Source organism: Pterocles gutturalis, unplaced genomic scaffold (genome assembly GCF_000699245.1).
Source record: "Pterocles gutturalis isolate BGI_N339 unplaced genomic scaffold, ASM69924v1 scaffold9748, whole genome shotgun sequence".
NCBI classification, from domain to species: Eukaryota; Metazoa; Chordata; class Aves; order Pterocliformes; family Pteroclidae; genus Pterocles; species Pterocles gutturalis.
The window spans coordinates 50537-62233 of NW_010123029.1; positions in this window are offsets into that span (position 1 = coordinate 50537).

Below are 11697 nucleotides of genomic sequence, written 5' to 3' on the forward strand. Positions count from 1 at the left end.
CAGAAAGTCTCTCCAGCCTATCTGTAGAGATAAACTGCACTAATCCCCCAGAAAAAAATCTTGATCTTTGGAGTGGATCCACTCCCTAGGGAATTCTGCAAGCTCAGGAGATGGTAATGGGCTGCATCAAGATGAGATGCTCAGTGCAGATCAGAGCTCTGAACCGCCGTGAGCATCACTCATCCTTAAGCCACACTACCCCAACAAGTACCTAAGAACCAAAACCAGGATTATTTTTTTTTTTTTAGAATCTCCCAAAACATCAACTTGGGGACAAAAGGAGTGTACTGCTTTTATGTTGCAGGAACAGAAAGAAAAAAAGACACCACTTATTGCTGCTAAGATCTGAGCCGCTCCTGCCGAAACGGCCAGACATCAGATCCCCTGGGGACTGACAAAGAGTTGGTTTTCTTCAAAACTATATAAAAATTTAATCTCAACAGCAAAATAATTCCTAGACTGAGTACAGTTATAGTAAATGTATTATTCTCTCCTTAAACCGGCAGTGTATTTCAGGAGACAGGAGTTTTCCAGGATAGAGAAAACCTCTGGTAAAATACAATCTAACGGGATTAATGGGATACAAGCCTTCATTTCTGGAGCACCCAGGCTCCCCAGGCAGCGGGCGTGGGGAAAGCATTTTGCTCCATGTCAGCCGAGATGAAGGAAAACGTTAACCCTACTGGTACAGACCTTCTCCGAGGAAACTTCTTCCATTAAGAAGGCTATGGAAAAGTATCTGAAATTGAAAGGCATTTCTGAGAACCAGGGGTCCTGAGCCTTACCAGCAGGGTGGAGGAGGGAAAAGAACAGGAGGAAATAATATAGGAAAGATTTCTGGAAAAGTAAAATTTTTAGTTGCATCCTTCCTTATTTATGTCACCCTGCTGCATGAGTTAGGGAGTACGTATAGCTCAGATGGAAGGGCACATTCCTACAGGAAAGAGGAACACGAAGCCCTCCTTCTCCAGAAGAAATAAATAATACCAAAGTGAAAAATACTGGAAAATAAGGGAAACATACAGAGAAGATTAAAGTAGATGTCTTTGAGAAGTACAGCTCTTATTAAGCTAAGCACCACGGATCTTCCAGCCCAAACAGCTCTCCTAGGGATGGCTGGCCTCACTTCAACCAGATTTGAAGGCTAACAAGAAATTTCTGACTTGGAAAAAAGGCAAAAATGATGAAGCAAATAGCCTACCGTGTGCTGTGCGTTACACTGCGGATATCACCTCTGCGGGATCCTCTCTCGGGAAAGGGAGGATAGAGCAGAGAGGCTTTTAGGGGTATTTTACGAGAAACTAGAATAGACACCAAAGGGAGAAATGTCACAGGTAATGCTAGAAATTATGGAAAACTGCTGAAGTTTTTACTGTTGTCCTGCTGATGGCTGCAAATACAGACCATTAAAGGCAGGACTCATTAACGATAAGGGTAATTAGCACACTAACAGGCACCAATTTTCTTCGGTGGAAACGGAGACCTGGGATTTTCTCTTTTTGCCCCACAGCAGTTTTTACACAATTCTTACACGGTCCTTGCTCAGACCTTTTGTTTATTAGACTCAATAACACAAGTTCCTGTGACTGTACCATGCAAGCCTGTGCTGTTAAAGGGCTGCGGAAATTCTCTAGAACACAACCGGCTCTTCAGCTTCCTCTGCTCTTGCTGCCTCCCCAAAGCATCCTTATACCTTGCAAAAGTAGTAAAGACGTTACAAGATTGGGGGGGGGGGAAACAAACAAAACAACCCACCACACAAACCACAAATTTTAAAAATGAGCTTAAGTACTGGAGTCCAGTGGAAAAAATCAGTATTTCCCCGAATGCTATACACCTTTATTTGTTGTACACACTAGGTATGTTTTCCCCAGGGCTGGCGTCTTATCAAAAGTCAGTACATCCCCAAAATCAGATGGTGCAGCAGGCTTCTGACAAATCCCCCTTGCTCAAGGAGCGATGCTATCACCTTTCCAGCGAGCTGTCTTTCAGCATCTCTCAACATCTCCTTCAGCTGCAAGGATCCCACAGAGCTGTCTGGTGCCCCTTGCCATGCAAATGATTTGCTGGTTTACTGCAGAGATAAACATGAACATGATGACTGGCAAAAAGAGGTTTCAAGAAGATTTCAAACCTCTGGCTTCACGCTGAATGAGAAATGTGAACTTCAAAAAAGTAGCAGATGAATGCGGCTGGGCCCATGCTTGGCAAGCAGGGATTTTAGCCAGACACAGAAAAACTGCAAATACAGCATATTTTACCTGCAATCCAGCATATTTTATCTCTTAAAAAGCTCCTGTGTATGTAAAATTATTTGAATAATTCTTAGGAAAATGAATTTGTCCAACAGACCATTAAGATTTCACTTAAATAATTGTGACAGGCGGGTGTGCGAGAATCGTACACGTTTTCCCGCAGCCCAGCCAGGCAAGGACCAAAACAGGCTGCCCAGGACAGGCACAGCTCCTCATTATTAAATATATTTAAAGACAGATTAGATGAACATCTGTATCACGAACGATTTAAGCACAGCTGCACTGACATCATCATGAGAACGGTCAAAGCCAAGGTTTCTTCCCACCTTGTACTCTACGAAGAGGATGGGAGAAGAGAACAGAACCAAACTGTTTCAAACTCATTTCAAATGTTTCAGTATAAATGTACTTTTAGACACATTTATATGTATATATGTACATTCCTACACGTATTCAGAATTGAAGTTTTCTTATCTATATGGAAATAGAAACATGGAGAAATTGCCTTCAGAGCCAGAGGGTGGATCAGCACCCACTGCAAGGAGAATGTACTCATCAGGAGAATTTCAAAGCCCGTCTTGCCCTGTCTAGGCCATTACACTACCAAGTTCTGGCCCCAAACGATAACTTCCCGATCGAGATTCACCTCAGGCACGAAGTAACAGAAATCCTTGTCCTGGCTGAGGCTGCTTAGTTCAGAGGAATGATTTAGTTGATTTTAAAACCTGGGACGAGTAGAAGAGCTTGGATATAGATCTATGCTCCCCGAAAGTCTGAAGATGTTAGCGTCTATGACTCTCCTTCTTATTTTTAAAATAACTGGTTGAAAAAAAAGGCAGGACTTAGCAACAGAACTGGTTTAGAATCGAAAAACCATAGAGACCTGGCTAGGAAAAGCTCTCTGCAGCTCAGCAGGGAGAACAGGCAGTGCTTCGATGGCAGACTTACACACAGGTACCTCCTTCAGATACAAAAGACGAGACTGAAGACGATTTATATCCCAAGGATATAAATCCTGGACATATATATCCCAGACGTTATATCCTGGACAGGCACATAGCATTCCTGGCAACGTAATCAAAGGAATGCTCTTCCCAAGCTTGCACCGACATAACCACCCCCGGAGATGCCCTGCGGCTGGGAGCTCCCCCTTTCCAACGAGAACTTCAAACCACGAGGCCAGTCGCTTCTGGTTGTTACAGGTTTGTCTCAAAATGACCAGTGACACTCTGGTCTACAGTCTGGAATGGATTTGACTTTCCTGCGCCCTGCCCGCCTCCCCCTCGTGCCCCACTGCGGTCGGTGTTCAGCAGCTGGTGTTTGTGCCCCAAAGCATCCCTGGACCAGCGGGAGGGAGCAGTACACAGCTCACAGCGCTTTGGGGGATGAAAGATGCTATAATAAGGCACATCACTGCATCAGCAGGTGCAAGATACATGCGCTGTAAAAGGATATATATATTCTGCAGGCAAGGCATTGATATATTTGAGGCAGTTGCCAAGTAATGGAGTGCCATACGCAGCACCGGCAGCTGACTGGCACTTCCAGATAACAGACTTGGATCTGTCTGTGCGGGGGGATGGATGAAGTGCATTTGCAGAGAAGGCAAAGAAAAGAATGCGTTGTAGCAATCTCACTTGCACATTATGACACAAATACAAATTCATATCTGTAATGTATGGGACCATCACATTCTGTAAATATCTGCGCTATTTACTGGAAAGAAGGGGGGGGAGGCAAAAAGTAGTGGATCCCAATGTATAATAAAAAGGAAAATCAGGGTCAAAACCATCACTAAGATCATTTAGCTGACTCCAGGCACACTGCAGCCACGTTCAAGATGTTGAAGAACTCCAGAAAGCTCACTTTATTAAGCCCTGCCTAAGGCCTGCTTTCAAGGACTCAGTCTTACCGGGACACAGGCACAATCGCTTCCCCACCAAGACCCAGCAGCATATTCCCATGAAGTGTTCAGAACCATCTAAAGCAATCTTCTCACTTATTTAAAATTGGCATAAACCACCACAAAGAACCCAGGCAGCAATAAGAAAGCAGAGCACGCTCTCAGAGAAGGGAGGGGAGAATCTAGAGAAGAGCACCCAGCATGGCCAGGTACCAGTAACGAGACCCAACCCGAGAGAGAACAGCTGCCCAGCAGAGCAAGTCTTCCCCAGCACAGCACCCTGGGACGTGCAGCTTAATTCCCAGATGATACAACCAGATGTGTATGGATAAAACCCACCTGCTTGGTAAGGCACGCTAGCATCGGCAATCTGGGTTCGACTTATTCCAAGGAGCTTTTATCTCCACTGTCGGTCACTCAAATGGCTGCAGATAAAATGCTCCCCAGGCTTTTCCCTCCGGGCCTGTTTTGCCTTTTTTCCCCTCTTAAGCCCAGCCTAGTCCCAGGTGAGCTGGGCTGGGTGCTCCACTACCTGCTGTAAATCTGGGAGTTACTGCTGAGGCTCCAGGACAAGAGGGGACTCCAGGCACACCGCTGCTGGCACAGATGCTCTGCGAGAGGTGGATGCTCTGTACCGGAGCGAGATATCACAGCTTCTCTTCATATGACAGCAGCGAGGTTAAGGAGCAACACTAAAAGCTTTGTCCAGCAATACATCTGCTATGACTTAACACCCAGCTATCTAAAAACCGATGAAGTGTCATAAGAAGAGTCTGTATTAGTAGCCTGCCAATGCAATATAACACAAACCGTGGCAGGACTTCCCATTAAAAATCTGATCCTGTTCCAGTAACTTCCAAGATCAATTTAGGGTGCGCCACATTCAAAAGACAGACAGGGTCCCTGGTCCCTGCACCTGATGGTACATTGATTCAGCAAACACCTAAGTGCCAGCTCGGCCCTTGGTGGGCTTTGCCGAAGCACCCCAGCTATATACCAACTTGGTGCCTATCGCGTAGCTGCGGACACAGGAGCTGGAAGGAGCAAGGCCAAGAGTAAAAGCAATCTTGCCTATTTCTGCTCATCAGCCACAAGCCTGTTTGGGTGATGAGTTAAGCAATTGTCTGCAGCTTTATTTTTAGAAGGTGGATTGCAATTCAATCAAGTAGAAACCATCTTGCTTTCCTATCTGAGCTGCCTGGAAACCAGCCTGGCAGGACGTGTGGCTACGTGCGAGACCTGCTCGGAGAAGATGGCAGCAGCAGGACAGATGGCAAGAGCAGATCTTCTGCCCAGAGAAGTTCTAGATGCCCCATCACTGGAAGTATTCAAGGTCAGGTTGGACGGGGCTTTGAGCAGCTGTTGGAACTAGATGATGTCTAAAGGTCCCTCCCAACCCAAACCATTCTGTGATTCTGCACTGAGGTCTTCCCATTTATTTTGAGACCCAACCCAAGCATCAGAAAGCACAAAGGAAAACTATGACACACTGCTCATTATAGCAGCTTCTGCAGCACACGCAGTTTAAGATGTTCCCAAACTCTTCCGCCCTCAGCAGCAGAACATCCCCTCTCTCATCTGTGCTGATGCAGGGATCTGTGGGGCCACTCTGTGAACTATTCATCCCCAGGTGGTCACTCCTAGCAGCCACTGGCAGAAACCCACGGTCAGCTGAACCTTTTGTTTGACTCTGCATTGCTGCTTTCAGGCTCCGGTGTGAAATTTACCTTCTTTGGGTAACGCAGTCCATTCCCATCCCCATCACAACCCTTTTGCCTGCAGGCAGAGCTGCTGCTTGGGCACACCACAGAGGTGCTGAGCTGCAGTGCCAGCACAGGACCACGCAGCCAAAGGTGGGGAAACAAGAATTTCTTAAATCCATCCCAGAGAAACGGTGACTAGAGTTAGACCAGCAGTGGGACAGGACTACACCTGGGAAATGGAGCAGAGCCACAGGAACTGGTATGGAAACAGCAAGAGACAGAAGCCAAAAAAACATCAGCCAACATTTTTTTAGAACTCATTCAAAGGTTCAAAATAATATTTTGCACTTTTATTTTCCCAAGGAATCTGTTATTTCCAGACTGTGTTTCTATAACAAGCTGTTAGTGTTTGTGTTTCTTTTAATGCATGTTCTTGTTTTCCTTTCTGTAAAACATTTCCGCTCTCTATAGATGAGCCTGTTGGAAAGGGGGGGAAAAAAGCTGCCATTCGGTACGAAAGAAAATGAAGAAATGCCACACTTTAGCACAGACACCATAAACACAGAGCTGCCTACTCCATTTTGGGCTTTTTGGCTATGAGCTAGGTTACACATTCAGCACACAAACCATGTCAGCCCCACGCACAGGGCATGGCCTCCACAGAGCCACGGGGAGCCCGGGAATGGGAAAGGGCAGAAAACTGGAGACAGTCAGCAAACCTCCGTCCCAGGTCAGGCTACAAACCTTACAGGGGTTGACGAGGCCAACCAAGGAGCTCCCTCCTCCTTCCCTAGTTCCCACTCCTGAGACTGGGGAAGGAGGCAAGCATGGGTGCTACTTTTAACCCCAAGCAGAGCACCATGTCACTGAGACAGCACACCAAAAAGTTGGGAATCAGTGGACAAAAAAAAAAAAAAAAAAATTATGTGGGACTGTACCCTGAGAAATAATCACTTTTCAGACAGGTCCTTAGCATGCTTCCAAGTTTCTCTTCAGGGGTTCTTTGATCCATATTATCCCTCCCCGGGCTTCCCTTAAATCTGCTCATTAAACTATTTTTGAAAGACCGACACATTAGAGAAGGGACGACATTGCCCACAATGGGCTTTCCCAGAAGGAGAACTAACATCTTGAAGCCAACATGTATTTATTACATTAACATAGCTGCAGAAAGAGAAACTTATAATGTGCATCTTAGCAAGCGTGTACATGCTTCTTCCCACTATACTGTGTTTTATTGAGCTGTGAACTTACTTAAGGTCAAGAAAGTCTATTTTACAGACGTTTGCTTAGCGTGTTTAATTTCTTCTCTAACACTTGTTCCGGCTGTGCCCAGATGCTATTCTCACTCAGCGACCAAGCCAATTTGTTGTTGGTTTACTGGTGTGCGTTCAGCGCTCTCAGACACACAGGACGCCCCAGAGAGCGCTTGTGCTCTTCAAATTTCCTCCCATCTGTTTGTGCTTTGCAAATAGAGGTGACACACCATGACCTGCAACATCTAAGGACAGAAATAAAGGCGCTAATTTGGTCAGCAGAGAGGAATATTCTCCACCGCAATGCCTTTCTTCTTGTACACATCTGCCTTCTCAACAAACACCCACTCTTGATGGATCTGAGATGCTTTATGTAATACATGTATCACTGTAAGGAGCATATAGGCACAAGAGACACCTCTTAGATAAAAACCTGGAGTTAATTAGTATGTCTCAGTCTCTACATGGTGAAGGCAGAGCTTTAAGTTCAAGTACTTTGCTACCAAACCCAAGTTACTCAGCTCGGAAAAACTATCCAAGTGTTTAAGTAAAGCAGAAGCTGAAATGCTTTGCCAGAGAGGGGTCTCGAGGAAGGAGACCTGCAGCTTGCTCTCTACCATCAACGCAGATTTATGAATGGTTATGCTGCACAGCATCGGGAACAATTCCGACGAGGCCACAGATCTCTGGCTATTTAACTTTGTGTTTCTATAGAGACCTTCTGATGATAGGCACTAAGTGTTTTAAAAACACAATTAACGCTCAAAGGACTCCTCAGAGGCAGCTAAATATATGACTCAGGTTTTGAGCCACCTGAAGTAGGACTGGCCTTGTTCTTTTCACAGAACACTTGATACAACAGCGCACACGGTACAACAGGGTCTCGGTCCCATTGTGCTTGGTGCTCCCAGAGAACACAAGAGAAAACATACCTCACTCCTTTCCTAGACGGTCAAACACAGAAAATAACTTGTCCAAGGTGACTAAGCCAGAAAAGATCAGTGTTTAGAGACAGAATCCGATTCCTTATGAAATTAAAGAGCTTACTATCTCCAGAACACAAATCTGGGCTATATTACAGCAGTAAAAGCAGCTCAAAACCTAAAGCAAATCCTATAGAAGACAGTCTCACCAAGGGGTGAGGAACTCGACTCTGGACAGGCCACCACGGCAGGGTCACTTCCCCTGGAGTGACCAAATGATGGGTAAACACCTGAGCACTCACCGGAGGGTTCCTCCCTCCCAGAGCCCACCCCAGGTTGCACAGCTGATTTTGAAGGACCAGATCAACCCAGTGCAACAGCTTCAGCTGCTAGAGTGCTTGACAGGATCCTAGTTTATTGCAGAAGTGGAGTGTTTGCAGCCTTTATTTGAGAGCAATGTATTCAACTAAAATGATGAGAAAAAGACCCAGAGGGCTTCACCGTATTTCCATCTCTTAACCCCTTGCTGATCAGGGAAATCTCCCTTCTACACCGCATCCCCTGGATGCCTCAGCCCTTGCCCCCCACCAGCCACCCCCTCTCCCCAGGACCTTGTTGTGCCAGGTCACGACCAGATCCTGCCCTGGAGGAACCACAATCAGGCCAGAGACTCCCACCCAGATTGCCATGAAATAAGGGAATTCACCCTTAAAAACTGTGCTAATGAGTAACCCTGTAGCTCCCCAGCATACAGGAATCGACCGTCCTTTTTGTGTCAATACTTACAGTTAAAAAAAAAAAATCAATGCTTTGCCATGGCTTGTTCTAGACATGTAGGGAGAAAGGTAAGTTGTTAAGGCTGTATTTTAATTAATCCCCAAATTCATCATCTTAAGCAGTTTGGGAAGTATCGTGCAACCGCTCAGTGTGTCACATCTTCCTCTCGCTCTTCCACCCAACTAGGAACAAACGCAATTAACACCCACCACACAAAGCCTCTCCTCTTCAGCCTTAAGCAGATTAAAGGACTTAAGGGGGGGAAAAGGTGGTTGTACGATACCCAGGGTCACCAACCTCATTTAGCAGCTCCCTGCCTTCCCAGGTCTACCAGGGAACCAGATTCACAGTGGAAAATGCAGCTGTGGTGGACATCAAGCTGCCAAATCCTGAGCCTTCACTGCTCAAGCACGTCCTGGAGATGCTGGAGAACAGATGCCCTAAAAAGATGCTCTTTTCAGAAAAGTAGGGTATTGCTTTACAATCCCCCAACAATTACAAATCCAATGCTTAGTGGAGAGAATGAAAACCAGACCTCACTGGGAGCTTGGGGTAGACAAAGGGAGCTGAGGTCCTAAACTGGGGACACCTTCCTTGAGCAGGACAGGGTCCCACTCTCCCCTGACTCACACACGGGCTGAAGGGGATCGTTTCTTTTCCCCCTCTCTTTCCCAAAGACATCCTTCCAGGATCTGCCATTTTTTTTAAATTTATTTTCCTGCTTGCCAAGACAAAGCCTCCCACACACCCCTGCAAGGAGATTGCATTCTCCTCGGGGAAATTATTTATTTATGAGCAAAACACAGCTCCCGCTACAGATGCAGGTCAAGAGAAAAAACAAAAGCATTACATTTGTTTCTCTGTGTTTACTTATTAAGGATATACCACCTTTTGACAACACTCGAGAACAACTTGGATCTACAATTCAAAGAGAATAGGAAATGTCGAGCAGGAAGCAAAGAAAGGCAGGGAGAGCCGTGAGCCACTCTCCCAGCTCATCTTTTGGGCTTAGATTTTTAGTTTACAGTACACACTCTCAAAGTGGAATGTGGAAGACTAAAGTATTTTAAGCACTTGCTCTTCAGTGCTGCTTTTCCAGTGTCAATTTTTCCATCATGCCAGAAGTCCATGCCTCTGTTTCCACTTTGATCACCGGGTCCTGCTACCATAGCCCTGCCCTCACCATCCTCCTTCCATCTCCACGGTCAAGCGGCTTTCCAGACCACGGCCCTGGATCCCCATCCACAAACCCTACCTGTGCGCCACCCAGCCCTTCCCGTCCCTTTTCCTACACTTTCTGTACCACGATCCGCTCCTCGTCTTGGCCATCTCAACCCTACACATGTTCAAAGTCTTCGGACACATCCTCCAGTGACACCGACACACTGAAGCGCCTTCTTCCCATCAGAGAGGGGAATGTTGGTGTTTGTTGCTATCGAAGCATCTAATGGCTGACAGCATTCATCCCACTTTTCTGCAGAACTGATTCTTCTCACTTGAATCTGCCACAAGTTCACCAGCAGAAAACCCTGGGTACCAAAAACCTTTCATCCTACGTAGCCACGCTAAGCACAGTGTCAGGCTGCTCCGGATTTATTCCTCTGGATACACTCCTACTCAGTTCCAAATTATTGATAGAAACCTATTACCATCAGAAATCCAGGCTCCAAACTATGAAGTTAAACATGTTCCGAGGTTGGTGCTGATTTGGCATCAATCTGTAATGCAGGTACTCACTTGGGCTTAAAACAAATGCTGCAGGACTTCTAAATCTGAAACCTGGAGTTTAACTTCATAACTCTGCGAGAGCCTTCCCTGTGAGCCTGACGCACTGCTGGCGCCTTGCTGTGCTCCCCACGAACTTAAAAGCAAGGCATTCGATTAATTTTATGAGTAAAACTAAGTTGCATGCCTCACAAACCAAAATCACAATCCCTGGGGGGCTTGCAACCTGCATGACAGCACCTGAAGGCACTGCAATATTGGGAACGACTCTCCATACCACCTTCTACGGATTGAAACAAGTCTCTGAACTCCTGAACCTACGCTGCCAACGGCTCCGTAGCAGTCTGACTTCACAGGGGTCCTTCACCTTATTTCAATAAGCCTTAAGACAGATTGCTTTTGATCTGAAACTGACCAATTTGCTGAGGGTCACTACCACTTGGAGTTGAATACTTACAGAATCTCATTTCAGACGCAGGAAAAAAGTTTTCTCTGTGATGCATCACCCCCATGCCTACTTACACCTCTCATCACTTCGTGACGGTACAAACCTCATTTCGGTCCCAGGCAGATAAGCAGCAGCTTGAAGCAGGCTTTTCCCTATGTGCATGCAGAGGGTTAACGATCTGTGCTGGGGGGAAAGGGAAGAGGGGAATAAGACACATAGAAATAAAGCACAAAAATAATAAATATACTTGTTGCTCAAGCTACTAGAAAATAACTTACTAAAAACAAACAAAAAAAACCAAAATCCTTTTTAAAAGGTCAGATTCCTGAGGGGTACATTTAGAAGGACAGTACAAGGTACTTTAGGCCAAATAATTTGTAATACTTTCAATATATGCACTCTTGTAAAAAATATAGTGCTCATTTCAACTAGACCAGCCTCAAAAATAAATCCTTCCCGGACCGAGTCTTTTGAAAGAGCGAAACAGCACACGGGCTACAAAAAACCTCAGGATGAGAGCATCTGACACAAAAAGGACAATACACATTTACTAATTTTTCAAAAGGCCTCAGGGCAAATTCTCCAATTTTTGCACAGATTTATTAGAGTAATTAGTTAAGTCATTAACTGTAAGGTCTGTGAAGCAGTGTGTCACTTCACTGTGTATCTGTACCCAGCCTAACTCAATGAGATCTTGATACATGGCT